Source organism: Stegastes partitus, unplaced genomic scaffold, assembly GCF_000690725.1.
Source record: "Stegastes partitus isolate 25-593 unplaced genomic scaffold, Stegastes_partitus-1.0.2 Scaffold38, whole genome shotgun sequence".
Lineage (NCBI taxonomy): Eukaryota > Metazoa > Chordata > Actinopteri > Pomacentridae > Stegastes > Stegastes partitus.
Window position 1 is genome coordinate 820,688 of NW_007577769.1, and position 23,391 is coordinate 844,078.

The following is a 23,391-nucleotide window of genomic DNA, read 5'->3' on the forward strand; positions in this document are numbered from 1 at the left end:
GTCATAATCCCGGTCATTTGTGTCTAATCTTAGTAAGCAGATCAGAAACTGTACACTGTTCAAGATGTTGCTATTTTTTTTCTTCATCCAAGACAAAGGTCAGGAATGCTAAGGTCAATGCAATGCTACAGTTACAAAAGTGTCTGATTGTGACGTCCAAAATCCCTGATCTAAGCCACTTGAGTAACAAAAGGAGCCGGGGATGTGAGATTTCTCGACTCAATTTTAGTTCCACTATTCAAAGGTCTGTTTCTAACCTCTCAGATGCGACAAAGACGATCCTTTAGTAAATGAATCCCACCAAAAAGCTCAATTTCCCTCTTTTCTTTGGTTGGAGGGCCAGTCACAACCCCCCTTTTCACTGAATTTTCACACATTCCATGCATCCAAAACGGTCTCGTTTTCTATCAGCTAAGCCTCTTAATTGACCGTTCTGTGCACGGAGGGATTAGTTGATAAGAGGGGGTAAAGAAAGAAAGGGAAAGCAAAACAAAAAGAGGAAGTAAACGGTCAGTTGGGGGTGGCAAGACACCAAAGGATTACCCCTGTCATCTGTTCGGTGACAAAAATACATCTTCAGATGTGCGCAGAGACGGAGGAAAGACTTTGTGAGGCATCCAAGAAAAACGTGCGCTATCAGGCACTTCGGAGGCACTCTCTCTCTCCTGGAGAAAACAGAGGAAGGCCCCTGCAGTGAGGATTCAGTATTTCCTCTACCAGTAGCTACAGTTAAGACACTCAAAGGACCCTAAACTCTTTCTTCCATGTTCTCCCACAAATCTCTCCTGCCCTCTGTTTCTTTGTGTGACTTTACACAGTTGCCCAGGGCCTATTTGTGTGCTAAATATTTTGTCGTCACATTATGCTGTAATGCTCTAATCTGTTCTTTCCATTGTTTACCGAGTTGCCAGTATGGTCTATGATTTTCAGCACAAACAAGGAAAGTTGGGTTGTAAAAGGTTTCACGCTGTAGTGAAATCTCCAAACTCCAACAGGGACTGATATAGTCTATAACCTGAGAGCACACACACACAAAGTTACAGAGTGCCAGCCGCGCCACTGACATAGGTGGAGTCCGAGTATCAAGCCAACACAGGCCTTTATAATCGTGCTAGATTTATAGGTGTGGTGCCGTGTGTTCTATATTTAATTACAGATTTCTACAATGATAGCATGTTAAGTGAAATGTAATACAAGAGTGGTAGAACTATTGCTTTGACCTAGACATAGCAGCCCACGAAGCTCTACCTTTTGATTTCACTATATAAGGTTTCAGCAAACAAAAAAAAAAGAAGAAGAAGAAAGGTTGATATGCTTCCTCCTCAGGGGTTCACTGATAATGTCACTCACAGAAAAGCAGACAGGAAAGATTTTTTCTTTCTTTCTCTATGCCTCTCAGTGTAAGACTTATCGGTTCACTTCGTTTCACTCTGGCCTCTCATTTTATATTTGCCCTCTTTCTGAAAGCTGCAAATTTCTTTCATCTGACAAACAAAGGAGCCATGAAGTGGCATGCCTTGTCATATGATTTAATTAGGTTAAAACAAGTAGAAATAGCCAACTCTCTCTCTCTCCAGGGGATTTCCACCTGGGGATGACAGGGGCAGCAGAGCGGTGGGAGGGGCTGGGTGAGGGCAACGCAGGGAAGGAGGAGGAGGAGGGATGAAAGTCGAGCTCTTTCTCTTTTTGACAGATTGGTACAGACACAGGAAACCTTACACGCTGTTTATTTGACCACGCTTTCCGTATGCACATATCATATTAAGAACCATCTCCTTGTGGTTCTCAAAAGAAAAAGGGCTCTTTCCTTCCTCTCAGCATGATCAGAACTGTTCGGACACAAAGGTCGCAGCAAGGAGAGAGAAATACACACTTTAATGTGTTGCTAACTAAGTCTCTCTTTCTGCTGCTGCTGCTGCTGATCTGTAGTGACACAATGCTGTTTGTGTCTACAGCAGCTTCAGCATATGGACATATGCGCACACACACACACACACACACACACACACACACACACACACACACACGTGCGCAAACACACATTACACATTTTATGTATCCACACTGGTGCATCTGTCACTTGTGGTTATAATCTTCAATCTGACACCTGGCGATCAGCAAACAATTATAAACCCATCAAGCAAGCAAATCCTGGTGTGTTGAAACCATGAGAGAAAAGTGGCAGATTTCTTTCTTTAAACTTGAAAGAGCGTCTGAAATACAAACATATTATATAAATTACCACAATGTTTATTTTATTTTATTTTATTTTTTTAGAGGTACGCGCTATATGTTCCTCTTGGACAGCACACTTGCAGCTTTAATTGTAATGGTGTAACACACTATTGAAAGCATTTTTGCGACAAAATCCTCTGAGATAATACTTTTCAGAAATATTACACATCACATTACATCACACTGTGTTTTAGTAAAGGAATCCGGAGGTCGATGTGCCCTCACATTTGTAAAGCATCGGTCTTGATTACCAAGAAAATCTGTCGTTCCCATCAACAAGACATTATAAAGTGAATAAAACTACAATGTGCTATGGATTAAACAGTTGTTTGGTTTTCTTTTTTAACTATGACAACACATGGGTTGCACGCTAATAATTGAACCCACAGGACATCAGACATGCGCTACAAAAAAAATTCTGGGTTCAGTCCAAGATGATTAGTGAAGAAAAGTGAAGCCCACCCGTGTCTGCTCATATAAAAACTCTGGCTGTCCAATCACATATCATAGATCAGACTATTTATGGGACTACCTGTTAAGGCCAGAGGCAAAGGCTCAGCCACATGTTTTACTGCTCTGTTTGAATAATCAGGTACAAGTAAAACAAACAGCCACAGAAGGGATGTTTAGCAAGGAGCTCAGGATCCAACTCAGGGTAATAAGTGTTCATTAGTTTTAATAGCCTGGCTCCCAGACCAAATGAAATGAAGACCAGGAGACCACATCCAGCTAATGTAAATAAACCAGAAATCTCCTCTACTGTCTGTCTTGAAAAATCTCTCTCACTTTCTTAAACAGCTTGCATAAGAGTAATGCAGGAACTGGAAGATTAAGCTGCACTGACCGAAAAGAACAGTTTGTGTTCTGGTGTAATTATGAAGGAAAATATTTTTTAAGCACCATATGCACCTTGAAAAGAAGGCCGGGATGTGTAACAATGGTAGAGCATTTGACAAAATGAACCAATGCACTATACGAGAGAGATACAACACGTCAGACACTGAAAGCACAACTGCATCTGGGCCTTTTTTCCCTCCTGTTTTGCTAAGATTGCAATGCGTTAAAACCAAAACATTGGCGGACTTGAGTCAAAGATTGTTTAATCTTCAATAAAACTTTGAAAAATATATCACCACAAGCTGGTTTGCTGTGTCTAAAGCCTGTGTTGGTCCATTAAGCAGATGCTGGTACCACATCTTGATTCCACCTGAGCTCAGAGAGGTTGTGAGGCAGGCCCAGTGGTCCAGATGGCCCCCCAACACAGGCCTGAACATAAACATGGCTTGGGTCTGGTTGAGGAAAGAGAGACACCCCGTTTATTTATGAACATGTCTGTGTCTGGGACACAATTATAGAAAGATAGATAGAGGAGATGAGGGACAAAGGAAAAAGGCAGAGGAGCAGTGCGTCCAAACTTGCGGCCAGCTTCCAGTATGGTCAGACAGTGCAATCTGGCCCACCTACACAGGAGCTGGGTATTAGTGTGTGTCTGTGTGCAAGGTTAAAAGTGCATATTCACACATACCATTCTGCCTTATCTACGAATGTAGTCCAATGTACAAACTATAAAGTAAAATATCGTTTTAACCTAGAGGTGGAAAAACAACAGCTCGCTCATTTGAACAGCTAATTGAAGTCTCCGTGACGTCAAACATGCTACAAACAAGCCAATGCAGCCAGAAGTATTGGCTGCCAGGCGGCGAAAGTAGAGTGAGGGTGTGAGGCCGGGGAATTCAAAGAATTTTCCCGTGTACTTACCGGTAGAAACCAAGCCCACTGTAGGTTTATGAAACTATGGCTGAGTGAGGCGCTTTTCATCTTTGCTGCTCTCGCCTCGACTCTATCGGTTCAATCTAGATTTTTACAATAGGGCTTTACAGCTTAATAGCCTGGCTGCAGAAACCCAGACATCGGAAGGTGTTTTTATGGCTCTTGTAGCTCCTTTATGACCTGGCCAAATGTCATTGCTTTACTGTAAGGGCTAGGTAGTTCGACAGAAAAATGAGCGAGACAGTTATGTTGGTTTCATAATCACAGTAGGATGCTTGACGAAGATTTGATGTAGGTCATTAGTCCTGGCACAAAGGCAGTTGACGCTCAAAGACTGCAACTTAAGCTACACAACAACACAGTGCCTCACAAATGCTGCTTGTTCATGAGTTTCATGTTGCAAAACAATTATTCAAAAAGACATTTGTGAAAAAAGACAAATCAATGGCACCTACTTTTAGACGTGTAAGTATGATGTTGACCAAAGAACAGAGCATGTATGCAAAGGTGCTATGGCAACTGTTTACACATTTTAGTTGGTGGCATTAGTAGTTATTACTGATTACTGTCACCTTGACAGACACCCACCGTTCTTCAGTGTGAGTGTTCTCTGCTCATCTCACCTCAGCATCGTTACAACATTGCACAGGGCAATAAAACTAAGGTTAGGTGATTAGCACTGTGGCCTGACACAGCATGCACTCACTCACTCACTCCTGCACTCAGTCACTCGCTCCCTCTGAAATATAAACATTACACAATCGCACCAAACATACGAGCAGCTTCAGCTAATTAAGACCACGCTGCTTTTTAATGCCTGTTTATATCTGACTCCTAAATGAATGCTGCCCCTGGAGCTCCCTCCAAAACGGCTCCGTCAAGGAGCCGAGGACATGGGAGGAGAGATGGTGATAGGAAAAGTAAGCTGGAAATTACAGTAGGAAGGGGACTGGTAAATGATTTTGCCCTGCAGTGCCCTGCACCAGAGGTTTTACCAGTAAAAACATGGAAAGACACAAGTTCAAGTTCAAAATTTTAAAAACTGTTGATTGGAAAAGAAGTTTAGCTCCAGGCTAATATTCATATTACTTCCATAAACCTTTTCTTTAGATAATTACACAAATCTACACAATAGCAAATAAGTAAACACGATATTTTAGGCATAAAGATTATCAAACGGGCTGTGCTGTTCCAGTCTCTTTGATGTTCATGATTCAATCATTGAGCGAACATGAGTGCGTGAAGGGGAACTTTAATACTTCTCAATCAGTACCATGTGGGGCTTTATTGGTGTGCTGCTGCCATTCTTGTTGCCTTGGCGGGCATGAAGGACATGGAGACCCAGGGGGCGCAGGGACTGGCCATCCCTCACACACATCGTTAAAGTTGATAAGCTGGCAGCTGGCAGGAGGAAAGCTTGCCATCTGTAACCACCAGGTCCCTGACCACCTCACTCACATTTTCCAAAATGTTTCGCAATCTGCTCTTTGCCTCTCCTCCCTAGTTGACCAGACTCGGCCTCTCCAGAGTTCAGGCCAGTTGGTCTGTTTTGCATGGCGCCACAGTTCTGGGATGGCTGGAAAAGTCCAAGAACACCTGAATGACCTCTGCCTTGTCTTCACGGCCACCAGGCCCTCTGTCAAGCCTCAAAGCAGCAGTAAATATTAAGACCATCTACTTTGACATCATTACTTCCACATACCTCCCTAACTTTACTGGACACAAGGAGCAAATTTCACACAATTAATAGAGTATAGACTAGAGTTGCAACTTTATTTGGAGGTGTATTACCTGTTTTCATATGCACACATTGTGGGACATGGAGTTTGGATTTCAAGTTGCTGCTTGTATGGACTAGGGGATTAACTGAGAAGGTGTGTAGACGTGTGCATGTGCGTATTTGTGTGTGACAGAGCGAGGGAGAGACAGATGTCTGGAAGAGGGAAGGCTGGCAGAGTATACAGTGAAGGCGTGCTGGCTTTGTAAACGAATGAAGGAACACACAAAAACATGTGCACCCACCTCACACAAACTCCTCTCCTTACACCACACTGAAAACCAAGCTCTCAGCAGCCATGCACCACTGCTAACGTGCTCCTGGAGTGTTTAGGTTGGCGTCTGTGTGTGCATGCACATGTGTCTAACTATGCTCCAAGTCGAGCACCGCACTCTACAGCTGTTCACATCCCAACACACGTGCACTACGTTTAAGCGGCTGCTGACTGCAGCACCCATTAGGGGCAGCAGCAGAGAGGCAATAACTAGTTTTTCACTGCACTACTGTTTTAATTGTGGTATTGCCAATGTTTGCCACGGAGGCCCTGTGTTGCTGATGAGGTGACCCTGTGAAAACATGAAAAAGTGTGCAATGTTCACTGAGAAAGACCTGTGATGAAGCTGCTGCTGCTAACAAAATCCTGTTAACTAGAGAGCAAAGAAACACAACAATAACGAATAGTTCCATAGAAAGACTCAACATGCAATGCTTTATTGCACAGCTGCAAAATGTGGTGAATGCAAGAGCCAGTATTCAGCGGTTTAAGTTGTGAAAAATGCAGCAAATGAACGATGAACATGTTTCCTTAAAGCCTTGCCTGCCTGCAAAATACGGAAAGACAGTAAAATCCAGCATTAATGATTAACTTGAACAGAAGACGGAGGTTTGCCTTGACGAGACAGATACACACTTAAAAATAAACTCGACTTCCTCCTCCATATCGCTACCCCAAACGCCACCTTAACTTGTTCACTCAAGCAGCTCTGCCAGGCCTCAACGAACTGTCTGCAACACACAGAAAACATGGATCTCTTCCATAAAGGCAAAGTGAGCTACAGTACCTGTCTGCCTGCTTTGAACACGCCTGGTCAGGTTTTCAGCTCAGCTAACCTGTGGTAGCTGTTATCAAAAGCTGCTGAAGGATTTCAATGATTGATTATTATGAAGAGATGAGTAATCTTGGAGAGCTTAGAGGAGATGGCAAAGATAAGCAGCTGGGAGCAGTGTTGCAACCCTTCACGTCTGTTGTAGATGAGCAACGGTCCATTTGAAAGTGAATACGTTTTGACGCAGGTACTGATGTCAACAAGCTCTCCAAAAACGATCTGAAAGTAAACTGTGGACAGAACATGCATGCATTTTCACTAAGAATGAATAGGACAAGAAACAGCAGGCAATAGTGGCGAGTAGCTCTGAGAAGCCCACAGGTTGGAACTATATGCTGTTTTTTGTAAGAACTAGTAAGATGGATGTGCATAGAAGTATTCCTAAGATTCTGTAGAAGGCTGTGCATGCCATTCCATGTGCACACCTTCATAGCACAGCTCTTCAAGCTGGCTAAAGTCCCCTGGGACACAAACACAAAGGGAGAAATCTGATTAGCGGTAGATTATGGACAACTTGACGTACACTTGTGACTGTGCGAGAGGTGTGGTTATGTGTGTAAAGTACACAAACACTGTACTTAGATCAATAAATGCCTTAATGCACATGGTCACGAATTAAATACAGCATGGATGTATGGACTGACAGCACACTGAAACATTTTATAAGATGCACTGCATGTGCACAAGGTTGCACTGCAATTCACTTATGATTATAAATTCTTCCCATAATGCTCAACGGGCAGAAACCTGAATAACGACATATCTCAGATCTGATTTACTGCAAGCAAACTGGTCAACATTCAACAAAGTAGTGTGCACACTGAGAGGAAATGGAAGAGTGCGCCTTCCAAAACCAACACAGCTCTTACAAGAAAATGCAAACGTGCACAATCAAGAGCAAATGAAATAAAATAGTGATTTTTAAGATGACTTTGCAATGGTCCAATACAAGTCTGAAACAGAGAAAACGCCTCTTTTTGTAAGGTTTTTACAAGTTCCGCCACACCCATGAAACAATAAACAATATTAATTATGAACTATCACTTAGACTTAGGGCATAATTGCCAAACATGTACCTGAAACAGCACTGACACATACACACAGGAAACCTGTGGGAACTGGAATGTAATAACTGAACTGGCATTGTACTCGTGCTATTGCTGTCACCCAATCATAAGCTGCCACACCCGCTCCTTTACCATGTCACCTGTATCGCTCTCTCATTCATTCTGTGTTCTGCAATGTCTGAAGTTCACAGACATGGAGTAAAGCCAACAAAGAGCTGAAGAACTGATTTCTTCATAGTTGTTTTATCTGTATCATGATTCTATCGGCTCACAACTAGACTGGTTGTTGGTGGTAGTTTGCTCTATTTGCATTGCTACTCAGCTCTTGTATTCTTTTTTTTTGTTTCTTTTGCTGAACCAAACAATGAGACATTTAATATTATATCCCAAACTTTGCTGACATTTTTAAGACTATTTTGAAATATTTTGAGCCATCATCATAAAGTGCTGCACTGTTCTGGTTCAGCAGCATTCAGCTTGTAAGGCTGGAAAAAGGGTCAGGAGAGGCAGATGTACAAAGAGAACAGTTAGCTTTATTGAAGTTCACTTTGTTTTTATCAGCGTCGGTACACACAGAGGCACACGGCCACTTTGATCTTCAAAGGGAGATGAGCTAGAATAAGGGGCAATAAGAAGATAATAATGCCAATCTACATCCATTACTCCATAGATCACAGGGTTACCGCAACATGCAAAGTAGCCGTTCCTGTTCAGAGGGGCAGCCGTGTTTCATGTCACCACATTGCCATCTAGTGGTCTGTTAAGTTCACCTTTCATTCACTGGATGTGTTGCACGCACTGTCCGTAACTTATTCCGTCTGAAACACAACTTCAAAAATCCGACATATGGACAAACCAGGTTCTAAATCAAACTGTGAAGGAAAGCAGAAGAGATGTACTGAGAGTATTTCCAAGTTAGATTTAACAGATATCTTTGAGTTTCACACAATGACAAGTTAAAGATGTGAACAACTGCTAATCCAAGCATTTTCAAACATCATCAGGGTGAATATAAAGAAAAGGAAAAGTATAAAACTCAAGCTCTAAATGTAAAAGACACTCTGAGAAAAGGATAAAGCTCTGCTGTAATAAGCAGGCAGTCAAAATCAACATTGTACATGAAAACGGTTTGATTTCTTTTCACAGAATGCCATGATTCAGACTTTACCTACAAAATAATAAATCAGTCCTGTCTATGCTGCTGTGTATCGCCATAATTAGTGCCTGAGGACTTTGAGTGTGTCTCTGAAAAAGTATCCAACAATGACCTCTAGTGGAGACATAAAAAAGTGACATGAAACAGGATATTTTATAAACTGATCTCAACACCAACAGATTATGAAGTTCCAACTCCAAAAGTCTTCACCCATGTAGGCACTTTATAATCAACACTCCAAAATACGGTAGATGACTATTTTTGCAGTTTTGGACTTGTTTTAACCATCCTCTTGGTTTGTATCAAGTTGTTTAGGTTCCACCGTCAACATAATTGGAAATGCTTTAAATAGATCTGCCAATCTGACACAGTCCTTTCTTTCTACATTTTTAATAAAGACGCTCAGAAGCAAAGAAAAAAACTAATGTATTCAACCTGTTAAATATGATTTATAATAGATACATTTACATAAGGGCTGCAGGGTGGCGCAGTGGTTAGTACCATTGCCTCGCAGCAAGAAGGTTGCCGGTTCGTGTCCCAGTGGGGGCACCGGAATCTTTCTGAGTGGAGTTTGCATGTTCTCCCCGTGGTTCTTTCCGGGTTCTCCGGCTTCCTCCCACACAGTCCAAAAACATGTTGAGGTGATTCTAAATTAACCATAGGTGTGGTCTAAGTGTAGCCCTGTGATAGACTGGTGACCTGTCCAGGGTGTCCCCTGCCTTCACCCTAAGTCAGTTGGGATAGGCTCCAGCCCCCCTGCGACCCTAGTGAGGATTAAGCGGTGTATAGATAATGGATGGATGGACATTTAAATAAGCACATATATTTCAAGGCTGGATTAAAGAACTTTACTGTGAGCTAAATGTTAAGCACATAACTGAGTGTATAATGTTCAAGCAGATTCTAAAGATGTGAGAAGAAGTACATGTTGCACATATTTTACAATACTATTCTAAGTTATTCTTGTAACTGTTTGTGTTTGGTTGTGGTTTATAAGAGGGTGAGGAAAAAAACATACATTTTGTTAATTAATTTACTTATTTTAAATACATTTATACATATGAGGCTGATGTGTGGTTCCTACAAACAAATAATAATTAGCTTCATTTCTATTAAAAAATAAATAAATTGTTTGTCATTATTTATTCAATAACTTTTTGATCATTATGTCCAGGATCACCTGGACAGCCTAATGCAAGTTCAAATTAAAAGTTCAAAATCAATAATTAAATTAAATTAACTTAAATTAACAAAATATAATGAAACTGTTTCTTTTCCATACTTTTATTTATTGCATAAAACAGATGCTATTCATTGTTTTATTACTGATAATGGTGATAATAATGCTGATGCTGTTAACATAAATAGCTCACTAAAAAAAAAACAACAAAAAAACAATCCTCCATGTCCTAACTAAAGTTGTAAATTAGCACCACAAATGTTATGTGGCCAAAGGAGGAAATGCAGACCAGAAAATAATTATTACTGACTATTCAGTTGTAGCACATATTGTCCAGTAGGGTGCAGCAGAGTATAAGAAATGTGTACAGAGAACGTCAAAAATCCCCACACCACAGTACACCACAGCCAGGATGTCTCACTGCCATAATTTCATGCAGACACATACAGTAATTCTAATCAAATTGTTCAAAATCACACCTAATGCAGTGCAGGCATAATTTTAACCTTCTAAAAGATTGCCAAATATCCAATTATCAGCAGCTCTGTTTCCTTTCCACAGCTTGTTGGATGAGCGATGGCCTGTGATGACAACCTGAGATCTAGACAGATTCCACTCATTTATAATCTTTATGACAGCACAACGGAGCTGTGTCTTATCTATGAATCAGGCACACTGACTTCCTCTTCCACAGCAGGCCTGTCAGACCCTCACTGTTCGACAACATCGCACACAGGTCAGTTGGAGAGCCATTAAATATACATCCAGCCGTCAGCACCGTGACACAATGATATGCGTGCACTTTCTAAATGTCAGGACACTCAAAGGTATTCAGCGATCAACCTTAATTGCACTTTTTATGTGGAAAGGCTTGTGACTGGGCCTCATTCAGTCTCCTTTAAACAAACCAAATAAAAACAGACATGCACTAAAAGCTGTCAGAATCACACGGATCTGCTACACAAGCGCAGGATTTAACGCACACATAAACAGTCGTCTGAGGAGCCTGGTGGTCTACTGTGTCCCAGGGAGGTCACAATGAAAATTTCACGCTACTCTTCACACTGAAAATGTCTCCTTTATCCTCCCCACTGAGAGCCAAATAAAAGAGAAGAGGAATGAAAGAGTGAACTGAATGAAAAAGAAAGAGAGAGAAAAAAAAAGAATCCAATTCCTGAATGAGGATGGCTTACTTATGTAGGTGTGACTTGCTGAAACGCCGGGAGGCTGCTATGGCGACCCACACCCAGCAAAGTGAAGGCCCAACATGGTCACAGGTTCTGGGGAATGTGACATTCGTGAGAATGGAAGACAAAGGGAGGAATTTTCCCTCCAAAACAGGAGCAAGAAAAGAACAAGTGAGATCAGTTTGAAAGAAAACTGGAGAAATGTCTGGAATTTAAAGTACTGCAAAACTCAGAGCATTCTGATTTTTCTGTTTTTTTTTGCTTACATGCAAGGCAGGTCAAGAATGCACCTAAAAGTCCACTCCAGGCACCTGTCTGCTTCAAATGCACCAGACAATGCGCTACAGAATAAACTTCCACACTGTAAATCCCCACAATGGCTTCCTCTACTGCATGTATTCATGTCTTACTCTTAGAGTTCTTAGCATCTCTTCACTCCTGTTCTGCAGATCCATAGTGTCCTTGTAGTGAGATGGGTGGTGCATGAAGCCTTGAGTCTGAAAAGAGTGCTGTCTGTCTGTATCTGGACTGACAGAGATGCCCCTGTACTGCAATGTGTGTTTTTACTGTTTGCTCTCCGGTTTGTACACTTGCACTAGGAGGGGGTCAAGGCGGGGGAAGAAAAAAACCTGTCCTCCACCCATCCTTTCCTTTCACCTTTCTATGATCTTCTGTATTCCTCCAGCATGGCTATGTTCACACAGGAGGTAAAGGACAGAAGGGATAGTGAGATCCAAATGAAAGCTGAACAAAGTACAAACGATTCTATTATCTAATAGGGAGCAGCAGCATCGGGCATGATGCAAGGTGAAAAGATCCAAAAACCGAGTGCAGAGGGGAGCTTTATCAAAGAGGACAGGTTTTAAGTGTCAGACCCAGAGGCATTACTCCAAAGAATCCCCACTCATGTTCTCCACTTCTTGTAAAGCACCCTGCTGCACTCTCACTGAAGCACAGTCTGTCTGTCTCCCTCAGCCTCCCACTTCCTGATAACTCCCAAACCGGGAGAACACCCCCCTTGACGCAAACATATATACACATGCCACCCTCTAAGTTGTGGTTTCCCTGTAGGAAATCAGCAATTGGCTGCCATTAACCACCAGTATTTACTGCTCCTCCCTCCTCCCTGCAGTTTCTTTACCGCACTGGTTAAACAAAGCATCTCTCCCTCATCAGCATTATTAGAGGACAGTTGTTTGTAGGCCTGTAGGAAGACAGCACCACACAGACTGTGGCAAGCGGCCAGAGGAACACACAAAGTGGCTAATTAGTCTATAGAGGTGGTCTGGTGTCATAGCGTCACAGAGGAGGCTTCTGCTTTGTGAGAATTTGTGTGGCATCCTATGGACAATCATTGGTTTTAGTAATAAAAGCACATGGACACATTTTGATGAGACATTTGGACACCCCAATCAAAGGGTGTTTTGTGAGCAGAAAGTCTAAAATTGTGTGAAAGCTGCCTTTTAGAAAACGTATATTTTATCTACAAAATGTCTAAATCCAAGCAGCCACAAGAGGAAATGACCACTCACAAAAAATATATATAATCACATCGTCTTTTGTGTCTGGTAAATACATATAACAACAGCTGAATAATGTCAGAATCTAACAAAAAAAAAAAAGCTAGGCTAAGAGAAATCATAAATAGAGGGAAAAATCACCAAAGCACTGAGGCAAAAAAAGAAAAAAAAAAAACAGTTTACAGAGCGCTTCCAGCTTTTCAAAACCTCTCTCCTTCTCCCTTTCACACACACATAAACACATAGGCACAAACACATCCACCTCGAAACAAAGGTGCCATTTTACTCAGGAAGGGTCAGCAGTTCTCTTCATCAGACAGGGGTTTGTTCTTGGTCAGAGGCTGCTGCCCAATCTCAGGCCACCCTCCCCTGGCTCCACAGGCCCCCTCTGGCCCCCCTCTGGCCCCCACCACCCTGGAGACAAGCTCCCCATTGTTCCAGCACTACTAATAAATGACAGTGCTCCTGTTCGGACAAACTTTAGAGCCCATTCTAAACACACACATACCTACACATACGGTGTAAATTGTGCTCTATATGAAAAGATGCATATGATTTTTTTTTTTTACAACCCGTTTTTGTCATGGCGCTCACTAAACCGTTATCCAACACTAATGATGGATGGTTATTTTCTTGCAACTTCACTTTTGTACCTGCAGATAGAATGAGGTAATGCTGAGGACATGCTTGATGCAAAAGTAGGGTGTAATTAATGCATAACAAATACTGCCTTCCATTTTCCATCTGTGGTCAGAAACGGTCATGAGGCATAGTTCACCAGGAGGTCATGCCGCTCAAGTTGGTGTTGTCACCCTATGAGCTCGATCGTGGCCAAGCCGAAAGTTTAGACATGATAAATCACCACTCACCTTAAGCTCATAAACACACCATTAACACGGTCGACCACAGCAACTCTATCTGTTTACTTTAGCCAGCATGGTGGGGACTATCGCGCTCTCTGTAGGCCTGTATTGGCTTGCCTGGGGGCCTGATGCACATGTCTATCACTGGGGCCAGTCAGTCAGCTCCAACTCTGGGCCACTTAATTGTCTCAGTAGTACTGCTGAAGTGTTTCCTCTAGGCTTTTCCACTATTTGTGCCTGTTTCCACAAATTCTTCATTTTAAGGACCAGACAGTGGAGCTGTATAAACCACTGCATAACACAGCTAGTGTGGAAAGTCTGACATGTTTGTGTGTGTTACCTGATTTGCTTAGATGACCTTTTACGGTAATGTAAACTGGCGTTAATCATCTAACAAGCATCATCTGCAACTTGTGAGGAACTGACAGCACTGAATATGCAAGATTTGGCCATTACATTCTTCACAAGTGTAATACATGTGCCAATACAAATCAGCCTGAAATTGAAACCCGTAAAAGAATTGCCAGTGATGAGAAAGTTCCTCAAAAATGTTGAGTGAAATAAACACGGTTGTTAAGTGTGTATATGGTTCTCTGCTGCGGTTCACCACAAGAGTATCATATGACAGCACAGCCAGCACTTTCAGTCCTGTGAGAAAGCAAATTCCTGCTTCACTATTCTTAGCTATGGATCCAGACATAAACAAAAGTATGCAGAAAAGTACACATATTGAAATGTTATGGCTGCTTTGATGTCCATCAGACAGTTGTGGGCGTATGTGCATGGGTTTTCAGAGGGTGCATCTGCGTTTTTATGACGCTTACACACCAGGAGTGACGTTGGTCGTGTGCAGGACAGATGCCGTGCGAGAGGGGTCACGTCAACAGACATGCTCCCGCTCCACCGTTTAAATGACAAAAGGAGGAGGAGGAAGAAGAGGCAGAAGCTGTGAGAAGAGAACTAAAAAAAAAAAAAAAAAAAAAAGCCCCAGTGTTTAGTCAAGGCCTGCTCACTGACACAAAGTCTGTCTTTGTCTGCCTCCCAGGGTGCCAGATAAAGGAATTCTTGTGTGTCGGGGGCTCTGACCGAGTTTATTTGACACTTCAGCTCCTTTTGTGAAGCAAGTGTCCCACCGTCAATGCTGGCCATGAGAGTCACTTGGCATTAGACAGAGGGTCCCTCTTCAGCGGAGAAAGGGAGTCTTGTTTGGAGAAGATTTTTAATAGAAGGGGTGGGGGGTGGTGGGGTGCTGAATTGGGGTGGCGGGGTGGGGTGCTCGGACTGTGCTCTGCGCTGTATACAGACATATAGTGAGGCTCTGTGCCCTGCCCCAACAGTGGACAGAATTCTCTATTGCAGAGCAAATGTATGGGATTGTAGGAGTGAGAGCTGAAAGATGAAGGAAGAGGAGCTTCATCACATTCAATTTACCTCTAATGCAATGCCATTATGTCACAGAACAGGTACAAACACTTGTCTCACACTAACATATCCCACATGCACCTGTAGGTTCCACTCAAACGAAGCATCTAAGACACTCCACAGCACAGATTTCACATCTCAAACACTCCATGTGTCAGGTAGAAGTAGCCAGCATGAATGACAGGCACTTCACAGGGCCAGGCCTCCCTGTGGTCAAAGTCACTGAGCTCAAACCGATTTGCTCACACCTAAATGGAGTTACTGTAGGTGAGGAGGGAGGACAGCATGTTGCTTTGTATGGACACTGTATCCACTCTGTGCGGCGTTTATTTTGGTGCACCTGGTCAGTCACAACTTAAGACAGACTGTTGCTCTATGAAGGGGCTGTGGGCACCTGGTACTGCAGGTGCACAGTGAGGTGGCCATAGATGTAAAGATGTGATATCGAATGGCCAGGCATTGACCAAGCTTAATCAATACATCTGGAGTATTTAAATCGATCTGAGTACATTTTGAGAGATGCACACCTCTGAGCCTACAGAATAACAGAGCAGCGTCCTCACTCTCTGAACAGGTGAACCTAAATATGGAGCTCACCACAAGACTTCATGCGTCAAACACGTAACCCTCCACTGACACTAAGAAGAAATAAACCTCGTTAAATATAATCCCAGAAAATCCCAAGCGATGATAATTTTGATTGTAAAGTTCAATTTGGTAGTGAAGATATGGGCCAAATGGGTGTGTAGGGAGATAAGGACAGAACCTTTGGCCAAAACAGACACTGGTGGACTTGGTTTTTTTTTCGTTTGTGAAATGACAGCAGGTGACATTATGTTAGCCCATATTGGGAACCATTTGAGGAACCGAACCAGATTGCACAAACTTTAAACCGGTAAGAAGAAGTGACAACATCAATTTCTGAAATAAACTGAGCATACATACAACCTATAAGGGCAGCAGTTGTCAGGAATGCCCGATTCTCACATACCTGCTGGGTCAGGAGATGCGTATCCACATTATCCAAATCACTGGACATCTACTGAGCGCAGCCTCCAAACTGTATTCCAGGGTATCCCTTTTCCTTGTGCCGAAATCCACCACAAGACATTTCCAAAAAGCAAATGACACTGACCATGTCTGACACTGTTGACAACGCGTGTATCCCCAGAGACTCGACTGTCCGTCAGCCGACTTGTCCAGCAGGAGGACCATGGCAGGAACAGGCGCCACTCATCCCGGACAGAAACATTTTTCCCGTTACCTACAGGATGATCCATAGCTTGAGTTTTGAATCCCTCAGCTGTTGCCATCGTAATCAGGTTGAAGCAAAAAATAATAGTAACTTATCCACGTGTGTCAGTGCTGTAACTTTACAGTGTAATCCTCTTAATAAGTTCAAAGAATCCGTGCGTAAAGCTGAATGACGCTTTGGCAAATCAAGCAAATCCATCAAAGTGATTATTTCCAGTAAGGAATGTAAAGATGCTGGTTCCTCCTTCTGGTCCAATGCGGTGAATGTCTCTGCTGTAGCTCCAACGAGCGCCTCTGCTGACACGATACGCTCCTGTGAAGAGCCGCAGCCTCACTGAGCCATAGTTAGAGCGCAGCAGCGTAGCACATGCTGCCTTCAGCAAACGTATGCGCAAGGCATGATGGTATGTGTAGTTGACGCTTGCTGGCGCAAAGTATCTGGGAATAAGAGAATGATAGCAAATGAAAACCTACAAAAATAACAAAAAAAAGGATCAAAAAACGCAGAATGTAATCTGGAATGATATTATAATGCAGGAATGAGGCAGTGAAGTAAAACTGAAAACATGCAGATTTCAGTTAGCTAGAAATTAAAGACAAGTTTGTTTTTAACATAAGTTTACTAGTATTATAAACAATCTGAGTTTAGATAGCCAGGCAGACTGTATTATCAATGATACAGTACAAATAGTATTGTTGTTGTTATCAACATTGTTATTGTTGTTATTATTTGTTACAGTAATGGAGTCATTGTGTCACGAATACGAGCTGTTATAATTTGGTTGCCATCATCCATCATCTGTCAGTGTGATTCCAGGTTGCGTGTGAGCAGTGTGAGTGAGTAATAATGATCATCTGTTGCTCTGCAGAGATACAGAGATGTCGGTGCCTTGAATCACCTTCCCATGAATGAATCTCTTGTCTTTCTTACCTCACTTTCATGTCCTAACCACCTCCAGGCTTGCATGTATTTCTGGAATCATAGCTCTCCATAAACCTCAAAACAGGGAGTGGATTCCAAGGAATGGAGCACAGATTTAAAGATTAAAATCAGAACATAACTCAGTTTACAGTGTAGAGGCTAAACAAATGTCATGTTGAATTTATTATTAAATGTACATGACAATAAAATCTTCTATTAATACATGTTTACATGTTTATTTTAATATAAATATGAGAAAGTATATTGATTACATATACCCTTTTAAAAAAATATTGCAATAAATCCATTGTAGGTGTAGTTAAGATGATCACAAAAACAGGGAGGAGATACGTTGTGGGTAAATTCTAATCTAAGAAACTATTCTCATTAAGCAGAATAAAGAGTTTGTTATCAGAAAACCTAGTTTCCTCTGGCATTTACAACACAGCGATTTTGTATTTCACCAGCTGCTACATTGCAGCTACATGGGAGCAGGCGAAGCTCCACTCCACCTTTTCCTGTGCTCCTCTGGCTGATCTCCAGCATAGACCAGGAGTACCTGAATTGCACGCGATTCTGTCAATTGCAGGTACTTGATGGCTTTCTTGTGTGCCGAGGTTGAAAAGTTGCTGGAGGTTTGCGCACACAGCATTGCGTGACTAGAGCTGGGGATGAAAACACAGAGACATTGTTTTCAGTGATCAAACCCCCTTTATAGTAACTCAACAGCATTCCTGTCTCGCATTCCTAAGCCACCGCTGCTGTGTGAAGGGTTTTCTTTTCCTTTAGAAAAAAAAAAAGAAAGAAAAGGAGGGTTACACATTTTTATCTGGTTCACTGTGTTGACCTCGCTTCTTCCACAAAGGTTCTCTCTTAGCTCATTAATCATTCATCAAGACTGTGTTAAAGTAGTAGTTGAGGTAATTATCTTACAGAGGTAATTAAGAGGTAGTTGTCGCTTATCCAAAACTATACAAACAACAGAGCCAACAGTTTCTTCTGCTTTCCTGCTCAGCAATCAACAAGTCTCACAATACAGCCAAATGGCGTGAAAATGCATCATTTCTGAATGTAAGAGCAGAATGCATGTGTGTGTACGCTTTCCAACGTGCATGCATGCATTTAAGTGTCTGCAAATGTGTGTGTGCATCCTTCTCCACCATGTTCCCACTCATACCAGTATGTGTATGTAGGTATGTGCTAATGTGCACACAAATGTTTTCCAGATTGGTGTGACAGGGATAATCATATCCAGGGAGCATGAAACCATTCTGAATGCTGCTCACACAGATGGGAGGAAAAGAAGGAATGCAATAGAGAATCCAGGGGAAACAAGGATGACTGAGTGCAGAGAAGCTGCAGATAAATTTAAGCAGCATAAACAGTGATTTTCAAGTACACCCCACAGTCACACAACTAAAAATGTGTGGCAATCCTCTCTGTCAAAAGGGCATTAAGCAGAGTCGGCCTCACCTGGTGGTGGCGAAACCAATCTGATATTTACTGGAAGCGACGACCTCAGTGACTTCTGTTTTCAACATACAAAACATAGAGAAGAGCACAATTGAGTCAGTCATATCTCCAGTGTGTGCTCTGAGAGTGATTAAGACTAGAGCACATTCATTACTGGCTCGGCTCAGACAGAGAGGGGCTTCAGAGCAGAGCTCTTGTGTTGGACTGTTTGGATGTCCTATCCCCTTGTATCTCTTTGACTACCACCAACACAAGGCCCTATTCAACCAGAATGGGAACAAATGTTTCCTTATGTGGCTCTGAGTGCCCAAGCTTCAGCAACAGGATAGAGAACAAGAGCCTATGAGACCAAAAAACACAAAAGGTTATATTAATGCAGGCCACCACTGAGACCATCTTATAGTATGATATGAGCTGCGTTATGTGTAGGGGGGAGTGACATGGTTGTTGAGGACAGAAACCACTGGGTAGAGACAATGAAAAGTATTTCCGAATAACTTCATGCTGTTTCACTGGAATGGGCCCCACCACAGGCTTGCTAGCCTGCCACACTTGGTTTCCTTGTTTTATTTTCTGACTTTCCCACTTTTCATGGGTGTTATTACTTTTACATCCGCCTGGGAATTAATTTGGTAACTATCAGCCAGGAAACCTGACGTTAGATTCCACGTTGGCAGCTTATGTAATGTCTTGCACAGCCAACATGCAGACTTTCATCTGTTTCTTTGGTCTCACGGTAGAAGGTGCAAAGTGAAGCTGAACAGGGGTCAAGGCAAGGTTTTAGAGTGACACGGGTGAAGATTCCTCATGTGCGAACACAAGACATAATGTGGCGTGTACCTCTTTTCTATAGAATCAGCGAGGATAAAAGACTAATCCTCTTGTGCTATGAGACTGATAGGGCTGGATTGCTTCCAGCACCTCAGGGAGTCAGATCTCTGGAAGGAAGGACCTTTCAAAGGAAACCATGTATTCAATAACACAACCCCCCTTCCAAACCCACATTTGATTGGTGCAAACCAATCAAATGTGGAATGAAATTTCTTTATTCCTAACGGTCACTTCTTCTTTTATCTCTTTCAGGCCTTTCCCATCTCATCCTCCATTAAGTTGTCAAACTGTAACTTGGGTTCCAATGTTTACTCAAACATGTTTTCCCACTTAAAGAGAAATTAAATGAACTTTTGGCCTGGACGGGCTGTACAGTACCACTGACGTGTATGACTCATTCCTTCTCGCTTACACTGGGAAAAAGGGGAATTTATTTGGACAAACACACCCTTCCTGGAGACCTACCATAGTATGACCATGACATTTTTTTTTTTTTACTTGCAGGTGCTTTCGTTTATTAAGTTTCTGTGTCAAAGAGCAAATCTTATAATCATTAAATTTTAAAGCCCTAATTATCAACAGTCTGAGTATGGCACAGTGAGTGTGCAGCCATATACCAAAAAAAGGTAAATTTTGTATATACACAAGTGACAGAGCATTTGGCCCATATAAAGGTGTATTTAAGTTGAAATTTTAATCAGGAAAAGGTGATGGCAAGGCTAAAACGGTTCAAACAAGGGATCTCCTGTGAGGAATAAAATGAGTATCTGTAGTCAGCAATTAAGCATATGCTAGCTTTTGTCTGTGGATGCTTTTCTAGGTGTGTGTGATCTTGGTGGCAAGCTGTGTGTAGGCAGCTGGGAGTGTGGCAGGGCTATGCGTGACTAGGAGAAATACACCTGTCTCTGCGCTCAGGTATGGAGGGGGAGCCGGCACGCAGGGGCCTGCCAGCTGAACAATGCTCCCTATTGTACCTGCGCTCTGACTGCAGACACTCACAAGAGAGGAAGCCCTGATCCCAGTGTGTGTGTAGCTCGCTCTCTCTCTCTTTTCTCTCTCTCTCTCTCTCTCCCTGTTCACACAATCACACGATATACACAGTCAAATTATTTATAGTACACATATTGTGCTGACCGCAGGCGCCCTGGGCTAAATCCCAATAACTCTGCCTTTTACACGCAAGCTGCCAGTCAGAGCTGAGACTGACACATTTTCCTTCCAATCAAAGAGAAGAGCCTTGCACAAGCAGAAATGCTGTGCTTGCTTAAATGCATAATTGTTATGAGAATATTCTTCATGCACCTTATTATATTGCGAATGAAAAAACTAGTGGATCTTAGTTTTAATAAGCACAGTGTGATTATTATCCTGCAGTTGTGCACACCTACAGATATGGATGATTCCGGGGGGTGTTGCTGTAAATACTCATTAAAGAGAGCACAATAGTCTTAATATAAATCCATCACATGACTGTTGTTAGCAATCTATTATCAGTCCAACACCAGCCCAGGTTTTTCCACGCTTTTTGTTCTCAGTACAGATAAGACAACCTTGAGATGGAAGACCCTGATAATGTAGATGAGAAATATACAGTCACAGAGACACCCAGACTCAAAGGAAAAGACAGTCGGTAGACTGCTGGAGCTCTCTCTGTGGTTTCAATAACAAAAGCTGACTCTCATTTTGTCTTGATTTGTTGGCCAATTATGATGAAAAATGAACGGGGCGACCACAGGGAGGATTTGGGATGAGAGGGAATGCTTAAGATCTGCTTTCACAAATTGCGGTTCTGGGTTGAGCTTGGATGGACACAAGTGCCCCGTCAGTCAAACAGAACCTCCGGCTGATAGGGTCAGTTATTTGGTCCTGTTTGGTGAATAATGTGTAGTCTTAGAAGAGTCTAAGTGTCTTTGAGCCCATTGTCTAAAAGTCACAAAGTATTTCTTTGCCTTCTTTAACATGGTTTTTCAAAGAAATCTTTAGTGTAAGTGCCATCATTTAGTCATTTATACCTGGTAAATTCCTTTGACGTGTGTATGTGTGTGTAAAACCAGCGCTATCTTACTTGAATATGTGTGTGTGTGTGCTCACTGACTAATGCAATACAGTCTTCATAAAGGTAGTATTGTTAAGTTGCGTGCGAAGCTCATGCTTTAGGCTTTGGGTCCCGCCCACCCCTTTAAACCACGGCCTTTTTTTCCTCTCCTTTTTTGCCTTCTACACCTTCCCCTTTCTTTTTGTTACAGGTAAACATTTGATGTCCGCACGCAATCTCCAGAGAGTCTCCTCCCCTTGTTCTCTCCTCAGCTCCCTGGCTTCTACTCAGGATTACTCACACTCTCGCTCACACACTCACCACACACACACACACCTCGTTCTCTCTCTCGCCCATGCACACACAGACATGCTTTGCTTCCCTCCCCATTCTTCTGACATTCCTCTCCTCACTGACTCAGCACCTGTTTCCTGCAAAGGTTATGAAGCTTCTCTCTCACCTTAAACACTGAGTATTTTTCTGGGTCCTATTTGTTGGAACCATTTATAATATTATTTGTAACCATTTGTAATGTGACGTCTTCTGGAAGACACTGGTATGCTGAGGAATTACATGCAAATCTTCCCAATTATTTTGTCATGATATTTACAACACTAAAGAGTTTTCTTTAAGTTAATTAATCTTTTTAAATAAACCTAAAATGTTTTTATTTCAATCTATAATGACCATTACTGATAATTTTTAATGGTCTATATTAAAGAAAGATCAGTTTAAAAAAAAGTTTTTTGAATTTCACCACCTTAGAATATTTACCAATTTACACAGGTAATAATTTTAGTGTTATTGCAACACTGAAAAACACACACAAATATAAGATTGTAGATATATAGGTACAAACTATAGCAATAAAGGAACCTAACCAAAATCTATGGTTGGGGCCGCCCAAAGTTTCTGACTGGGTCATGCAAGGCAAGCTATTTGAAGTGACTATAAATGTGTTCTCTGAAGATTTTTCTTCCCCTCAAATTTCTGGCACAAATAATTTGACAGATAGTTACAATAATAATGATTGAACAGCACTCATGATAAAGCTCCAGGTTGCAGGAACTGATTGTCAGCAGACTGGTTCTCTCCAGCTTCAGCCTCCACCAGTGGAGCTAAGATGCTTCTGGTGGGGTCTTAACCCTAGAACATGTGACATGTACTTTATTCTGATTCCATATTCAGACACAAGACCTCAACAGGGAATGCGTCCATCTATTAAACCCAGTAGTTATGATATTACTGTCCACAGAACCATCCGTTATGTCAACAGAGCTCTTGAGAGGCTCAAATGATGCACTAATAAAATCATAAAGACAGCAGGAAAATGTCGACTGCTGAATAAGCATATAAATAAAAGTGGAATTATATATCATTTAGGGTTTAGGGTTAGTGGTTAGCACTGTTGCCTCGCAGCAAGAAGGTCGCCGGTTCGCGTCTGGTGGGGGCACTTTCTGCGTGGAGTTTGCATGTTCTCCCCGTGCAGCGTGGGTTCTCTCCAGGTTCTCTGGCTTCCTCCCACCAGGTCCAAAAACTTGTTGAGGTTAATTGGTGATTCTAAATTGTCCGTAGGTGTGAATGTGAGTGTGC

At 42.2% G+C, this 23,391-nt stretch overlaps 1 long non-coding RNA gene across 1 annotated transcript in view; it reads right to left on the reverse strand.

Annotated features, from left to right (window-relative positions):
• Window positions 1–16,865, reverse strand: part of LOC103373475 (uncharacterized) — a 50,596-nt gene extending 33,731 nt beyond the window's left edge. Inside the window, exon 1 of the long non-coding RNA XR_521063.1 lies at window positions 16,275–16,865. This is a non-coding gene — a long non-coding RNA (uncharacterized LOC103373475). The remainder of the gene's footprint in view (window positions 1–16,274) is intronic.
• Window positions 16,866–23,391: the final 6,526 nt, after the last annotated feature.